Genomic DNA, 8,614 nt, shown 5'->3' with positions numbered 1-8,614 from the left:
CATAAATGAGAGCTTTGCAAGGTACAGTTTACTGGGTTGACAGTTTTTTTTTTTCCCCTTAAGACTTGGACTATATCTAGCCTTTTGCTTCCAGCCTGTAGAATTTCTGATGAGAAGTCAGCTGTGAGTCTAATTGGAGACCCTCTGAAAGTAATCTGGAGTTTTTCTCATGAACATTTTAGAAATTTTCTGTATATTTTACTGTGGAAAGTTTGACTACAATGTGTCATGGTGAAGATCTTTTATGGTCATGTCTGTTAGGAATGCTATGGGCTTCCTGTACTTGGACATCTCTTTCTTTCTCCATATTGAGAAGTTTCTGTAATTATTTCACTAAATAGGCCCTCTAGACCATTATCATACAACATTGGTCCAACTAACCAAAATGAGAGAGAGAGAAGATTCAAATCTTTAAAATCAGAGATGAAAAAGGAAATGTAACAAAATTTGCAACATAAAAATCATCATCAAAAATTACTATCAAGAGCTGTATGGAAAAAATTAGGAAACCTAAAAGAAATGGATAGATTCCTAAACACATACAACCTACCAAAGTTGAGTCATGAAGAAATAGAAAGCTTAAACATACCAATAAACAAGGCAGAAATTTAATCTGTAATAAAGAAAAACACAGGACAGGATGGCTTCACTGCTGATTTCTACCAGACATTTAAAGAAGAATTAATTCCAATTCCTCTTAAGCTATTCAGAACAGCCTGCATCACCTTAATTCCTAAACCAGAAAAAGATACAACAGAGAAAGAGAACTATAGACCAATATCCATGATGAACATAGATGCAAAAGTCCTCAACAAAATATTAACTAATCTAATCCAACAACACATCAGAAAGATCATTCACCTGGACCAAATAGGATTTATCCCTGGTATGCAGGAATGGTTCAACATTCACAAATCCATCAATGTGATACATCACATTAACAAACTGAGGAGCAAAAACTATATGGTTATCTACATAGATGCAGAGAAAGCATTCATCAACATAATCTTGGCAATTTATGACAGACCATCTGCAAGCATCTTATTGAATGGGGAAAAGCTGGATACATTCCCCCTAAAATCCAGAACAAGAAAAGGATGCCCCCTCTCACCATTGTTATTTAATATAGTGCTGGATGTTTTAGAGCCATTAAGCAAGAAAAAGAAATCAAAGGGATACAAACTGGAAAGAAGGAAATTTAACTAACCATATTGGTACATGACATGATTCTATTTTCAAGGGATCCAGAAGCCTCCACTGACAAGTTATTAGAATTCAAAAAAATTTGGTAAAATGGGAGGATATAAAATAAATACAGAAAAATCAATAGACTTTGTATAAATACACAATGCCTTGGCTGAGAAAGAATTTTAAGATCAGTTCCATTCACAATAGCTCCAAAAATAAATAAATATCTTGGAATAAATTTAACCATGGACATCAAATATCTCTACCATGAAAATAACAAAATAATAAAGAAATATAAGAAACATTAATAAATGGAAAAATATTTCATGTTCATGGAGTGGAAGAATCAACATCATCAAAATGAATGTCCATACTACCAAAAGCAATTTACAGATTCGATGTGACACCAATCAAAATACCAATTAAATCATTTATTAATAATTTTCTTTTAAAATAAATCCTTTTCATGACAAAATAATAATTACTTCTCTATAGAGAGTACAAAGTGACATTTTAACATATGTATAAAATTGTTCAAAGATTACAACAAGCTATTTAACATATCAACATTTACCAATGTATGTGTATTGACCTAAAAACATTAAAAATATATAGCAACTTTGAAATATGTAATGTTATTATTAACTCTGATCATCATGCAGTGCAATAAGCAGACAAAATATATTCTAGCACTTTTACTAAAACTCATTTCTTTTAAAGTTTCCTGATTTTGAACTACAGATTTAAAGACCTCCTCAAATCCAGATTTATGTGAAGTATCTATTGTTTACTTCAAGTTAGTGAATTCATTTTCACATTTAAATTGCTGCTGCTAATTTCCCTGATGAAGATAAATGCAAAAACCCTCAACAAAATAGTAACCAATCAAACCCAACAACACATCAGAAAGACAATCTATCCAGACCAAGTAAGATTTATCCCTCATGTACAGGGAGGGTTCAACATTCATAAATCAATATGCGTAATTCATCATAGTTACAAATTGGAGAACAAAAGCCATATGATTATCTCAATAGAATCAGAGAAAACATTTGATAAAATCCAACATCTTTTCATGATGAAAACATTAAGTGATTTGGGTACAGAAGGAACATTCTCTAACCATATCAAAGCAATATATCACAAAACCAGAGTCAGCAATTTATTGAATGGTGAAAAATTGGAGGCATTCCCACTAAGATCCATAACCAGACAAGGATGTTTACTATCACCATTGTTATTCAATATTATCCTGGGGGTTCTAACCAGAGCTATTAAACAAGAAAAGGAAATCAAAGGGATACAGATTGGGAACTAGGAATTCAAACTATCCCTATTTCGAGATGACATGATTCTATATATAGGGGATACAAAAGACCGTAACTTACTAAGAGACTATTGGGGTGCTTGTGGCATAGCAGGTAACTACCTGCAGTGCTGGAATCCCATATGGGCACCCGGCTGCTCTACTTCTGATCCATCTCTCTACTATGCCCTGAGAAATCAGTAAAAGATGGCCCAAGTCCTTAGGCCCCTGTACCCATATGGGAGATACTCTGCACCCATGTGGGAGACCCAGAAGTTCCTGGCTCCTGGCTTTGGATTAGTCCAGTTCTGGCCATTGTGGCCATTTGGGGAGTGAACCAGTATTTGGAAGACTCTCTCTCTCTTTCTCTCTCTCTTTCTCTCTTCTTCTGCCTTTGCTTCTCTGTAAGTTTGCCTTTCAAACAAATAAATAAATCTTACAAAAGGGACTATTAGAACTCACAAATGCATTTGGTAAAGCTGCAGGATATAAAATCAACACACAAAAATCATTAGCCTTTGTGTATGTCATAGCTGAGAAATCACTTCTAAGACCAGTCCCATTCACAATAGCTACAAAAAAGAATTAAATGTCTTAGAATAAATAAGAAACAGAAGAAGACATAAAAATTGGAAAAAAATCTTCCATGTTCATGGATTGGAAAAATCAATATCATCAAAATATCCATATGCTGGAAGCAGTTTACAGATGCAAAGTGATCTCAACAAAAATACCTACAACATTCTTCTCAGATCTAGAAAAAAATGATGCTAAAATTTATATGGAAACACCAGACCCTCCCAATAGTTAAGGCAATCTTTAACAAAAAAGATGGAGGCATCACAATGTAAGATTTCAAGACATACTGCAGGGCAATTATGATCAAAACAACCTGGCACTTGCAAAAAAAATATGTGTAGACCAGTAGAACAGAAAAGAAAACTTGAGAAATCAATCTACGCATCTACAACCAACATATCTTTGTTAAAGGAGCTTACATCAATAATTGGAACAAGGACAGTCTCTTCAACAAATGATGCTAGGAAAACTGGATCTCCATATGCAGAAATATGAAACAAGATCCCTATCTCATACCTTACACAAAAATTCACTCCAAATGATTCAAAGACCTAAATCTAGGACCTGATGCTATCAGATTACTAGACAGCATTGGGAAAAACCTACAGGAGATCAGCATAGGGAAAGACTTATTGGAAAACTCCTCAGAAGCACAAGCAAACAAAGCCAAAATTGACAAATGGGATTACATCAAACGGAGAAGCTTCTGCACTTCAAAAAAAAAAAAAAAAAAAAACACTCAGCAAACTATAGAGGCAACCAACAGGATGGGAGGAAATATTTGCAAACTATGAAACTGATAAAGGATTAATATCAAGAAGCTAAAAGAGCTAAAGAAACTCAACAACAACACAACATACAACCAAGTTAAGAAATGGGCAAAGGACATGAACAGGCATTTTTCAAGAGGAAATTCAAATAGCCAGGATTTCTAGCCATCAAGGAAATGCAAATCAGAACCACATGAGGTTTCAACTCACCCAAGTGAGAATGACTTTCATGCAGAAATCAACAAAGAACAAATGCTGGCAGGGATGTGGGGAAAAGGTTACCCTAATCCACTGTTGGTTGGAATGTAATCTGGTGCAGCCACTGTAGAAGATAGTATGGAGATACCTCCGACTTCTAAATATAGACCTGCCATATGACCCAGCCATTCCACTCCTGGGAATTTACCCAAAGGAAATTAAATTAGCACATAAAAGAGCTATCTGTACTCCAATGTTTATCCCAGCTCGATTCACAATAGCTAAGCTACAGAATCAACACAGATTTCCATCTACGGAAGACTGGATAAAGAAATTATGGTATATATGCACTATGGAATACTACACAGCAGCAAAAAACAAAATCCTGAGTTCGATCGGTAGCGGGAGTGGAGAGCCGATCCCAGAGAGCCCTGAGCAGCCCCACTGCCGCCGCTGGCCTAGTTACCATCACACCCCGGGAGGAGCCGCAGCTGCTGCAGCCGGCCCCAGTCACCATCACCGCAACCATGAGCAGCGAGGCCAAGACCCAGCAGCCGCCCGCCGCCCCCCTCGCTGCCCCCACCCTCAGCACGGTCGAAACCAAGCCCGGCACCACGGGCAGTGGCACAGGGAGCGGTGGCCCGGGCAGCCTCACATCGGTTGTGCCCGCCTGTGGGGACAAGAAGGTCATCGCAATGAAGGTTTTGGGAACAGTAAAATGGTTCAATGTAAGGAACAGATAGGATTTCATCAACAGGAATGACACCAAGGAAGACGTATTTGTACATCAGACTGCCATAAAGAAGAATAACCCCAGGAAGTCCCTTCGCAGTGTAGGAGATGGAGAGACTGTGGAGTTTGATGTTGTTGAAGGAGAAAAGGGTGTGGAAGCAGCAAATGTTACAGGTCCTGGTGGAGTTCCAGTGCAAGGCAGTAAATATGCAGCAGACCATAACCATTATAGATGCTACCCATGTCATAGGGGTCCTCCACGCAATTACCAGAAGAATTACCAGAATAGTGAGAGTGGGGAAAAAATTGAGGGGTCGGAGAGAGTGCCGAAGGCCAGGCCCAACAACGCCGGCCCTACCACAGGCGAAGGTTCCCACCTTACTACATGCGGAGACCCTATGGGCGTTGATCACAGTATTCCAACCCTCCTGTGCAGGGAGAAGTGATGGAAGGTGCTGACAACCAGGGTGCAGGGGAACAAGGTAGACCAGTGAGACAGAATATGTATCGGGGTTATAGACCATGATTCCGAAGAGGTCCTCCTCGCTGAAGACAGCCTAGAGAGGACGGCAATGAAGAAGATAAGGAAAACCAAGGAGATGAGACCCGGGGTCAGCAGCCACCTCAGCGTTGATACCGCCGCACCTTCAACTACCGACGCAGACGCCCAGATAACCCTAAACCACAAGATGGCAAAGAGACAGAAGCAGCCGATCCACCAGCTGAGAATTCGTCCGCTCCTGAGGCTGAGCAGGGTGGGGCTGAGTAAATGGCGGCTTAACATCTCTACCATCATCCGGTCATCCAACAAGAAGAAATGAATATGAAATTCCAGCAATAAGAAATGAACAAAAGATTGGAGTTGAAGACCTTAAGTGCTTGCTTTTTGCCCGTTGACCAGATTACTAGAACTATCTACATTATCTATGCAGCATGGGGTTTTTATTATTTTTACATGAAGATGTCTCTTATTGGTAACCACAAACGTGTTTTTTAAAAAAAGACTGGCCGGCGCCGCGGCTCACTAGGCTAATCCTAGTTCTAGTCCCGGTCAGGGCACCGGATTCTGTCCCGGTTGCCCCTCTTCCAGGCCAGCTCTCTGCTGTGGCCAGGGAGTGCAGTGGAGGATGGCCCACGTCCTTGGGCCCTGCACCCCATGGGAGACCAGAAGTACCTGGCTCCTGCCTTCGGATCAGCGCGGTGCGCCGGCTGCAGCGCACCAGCCGCGGCAGCCATTGTAGGGTGAACCAACGGCAAAGGAAGACCTTTCTCTCTGTCTCTCTCTCTCACTGTCCACTCTGCCTGTAAAAAAAAAATAAAAATAAAATTAAAAAAAGCCTGGTTTTTCTCAATACACCTTTAAAGGTTTTTCAATTGTTTCATATCTGGTCAAGTTGAGATTTTTAAGAACTTCATTTTTAATTTGTAATAAAAGTTTACAACTTGATTTTTCAAAAAAGTCAACAAACTGCAAGCACCTGCTAATAAAGGTCTTAAATAATTAAAAAAAATGAAATCCTGTTATTTGCAACAAAATGGATGCAATTGGAAATCATTATGCTTAGTGAGATAAGCCATTTCCAAAAAGAAAAATACCAAATGTTCTCTCTGATCTGTGGTAACTTATACAGAACATAAAAAGTAATCTACATAAGTGAAATTGACACTTTGTGATGTAATGCCAATGAATAGCCCTTGACTTGACTGTTGAGGAACAGTGTTTATGTTTGCTTGTTTGGCAGGGGTGTTGTTTGTTTTTTCTTCATACATTTTGTTGAACTCTGTACTCAGTGTAGGGTTAATCTTATGACTATAAAGTTAACTGAAACTAGGTCTTTGAAAAAATAAGAATGAAAATGGGAGAGTGATGAGGAAGAAGGATAGGGGTATAGCAGGAGGGAGATAAAGTGAAAAGAATCATTATGTTTCTAAGTTTGCTTGAATTTCATGGCATTATGTGAAAATAAATATACATTCATATTAAATAATAAAAAATTGATGCTGCTTCATTTCAGATGCATGCTGATGTATAATTTAAGATATAGATCCAACTTCAGGGTTTTTTTAAGCAAATAGTTATTTGAGTTTTTATAATACCATTTATAAAACGCATCTGTTTTCTTACACTGATGTGAAATGATGCCACCTTTATTGTACATAAAATAAAGTGTTATATGTATTTGGGTCTATTCCTCAATGTCAGGTTTATTCATCTTTTAGATATCCATGTACTAGCAGCAAACATTTTATTTGTTAGTCCATTTTAATTAGAATATATTAATCATATATATCATATATTTATGGAATACAATGTGTTTTTTGAAAAATGTTCACATCGTAGAATGATTAAATTGAGCTTTTTAACAAGTTCATCATCATACATACTTACTATTTTTGTGGTGAAAATATTAAAATTACTCAGCAATTTTGAAATACACATCATTTTTATTATATTAACCATTCTGTGAAATAAATCACTAAAACCTATTTCTCTTACAAATAACTCTGTGCTCTTTGATTAACTCTTTTCCTTAACCCAAATATGTCACCCTCCAACTCCCACTTACCCATCATCCTACTCTGCTTATATAAGTTCAACATTTTATATGTTCCACATATAAATATAATCATATAGTACTTATATTTCTGTTCCTGGCTTATTTGCTTATGTCCCTGAGAATAATAACTTCTACCACTTTCATTCAGATTGTCACAAATGATGGAAGGTCATTTCTTTTAAAAGATTTATTTTTTTATTTGAAAGTCAGAATTACATAAAGAAGGAGAGGCACAGAGAGAAGTCTTCCACCCACTGGTTCACTCCTCAACTGGCTGCAATGGCCAAAGCTGCGCCGATCAGAAGCCAGGAGCCTCCTCTGAGTCTCCCATTCGAATAAGGGGCCCAAGGACTTGAGCCATCCCCCACTGCTTTCCCAGGTCACAGCAGAGAACTGGATCAGAAGTGGAGCAGCCAGGACTTGAACCGGTATAGACATAGGATGCCAGCACCACAGGCTGGGGCTTCAACCTGCTGTGCAACAGCATCGGCCCAGAAGGTCATTTTTTAAGGTTGAGCATTATTGTCCATATAAATACCACATCAGTTTTATTCATCCATTGACAGACATTTTAGTTGTATCCATATACTAAAAATTTGTGAATAAAGCTATAATAAATGTGGTAGTACAGAGACCTCTTTCCCATATTGATTGTAATTCCTTTGTACACATACCCAGAAATTAGCTCATTGGATCATATTGTGATCTTATATTTAGTTTTTTAAGGAACTGCCATTCTGTTTTTCTAACAGTCCTTAATTATTATAGTTTATATTGTATTTCCATATCCTAACTTAATTAATATCCTTTCTGTACTCTTCCAGAATGTTCTATGTTTATTTTTCATCTTCCTCTATGAACATTATAAGTATTTCTAGTTTCATATGAAAAAAGTTGATGTTTTTAATGAGCATGTATAAAATGTATGGATCAATTGAGAGGTCTATATATTGACTATCTACTGTTGTTTTCATCAAAATTTGTTTATACAGAACTTATCTATTAGTTTAATCATTTATTTTATATGTATACATGTTTTATATAATATATATATATGCAAAATCTTTTTTGCTACTATTGTGTGTGATTTCTTCCATTGTGTTATTTATTCCATTATAACAACTTCACTAGGGGCTGTTTGTACGTGTGGAACTTATTCGTTTCTATGTATTTTTTTTGCATGCCACCAATTTACATATTTTTGTTACTTATTCCTATTGCTTTTCTTGTCTATTCTATAAATAAAATAATACTTGCAAATAGGGATATCTTACTTTTTTCTC

General features: G+C 37.3%; 1 pseudogene; it reads left to right on the top strand.

The window, feature by feature from the left end:
* The first annotated feature begins 4,568 nt into the window (after positions 1 to 4,568).
* Positions 4,569 to 5,768, top strand: LOC100352358 (Y-box-binding protein 1 pseudogene; annotated as a pseudogene).
* Positions 5,769 to 8,614: the final 2,846 nt, after the last annotated feature.

The sequence above is a fragment of the Oryctolagus cuniculus genome, chromosome X, assembly GCF_051225735.1.
Source record: "Oryctolagus cuniculus isolate XC-2025 breed Fujian yellow rabbit chromosome X, ASM5122573v1, whole genome shotgun sequence".
Lineage (NCBI taxonomy): Eukaryota > Metazoa > Chordata > Mammalia > Lagomorpha > Leporidae > Oryctolagus > Oryctolagus cuniculus.
This window is presented reverse-complemented; position numbering and strand designations above follow the sequence as displayed.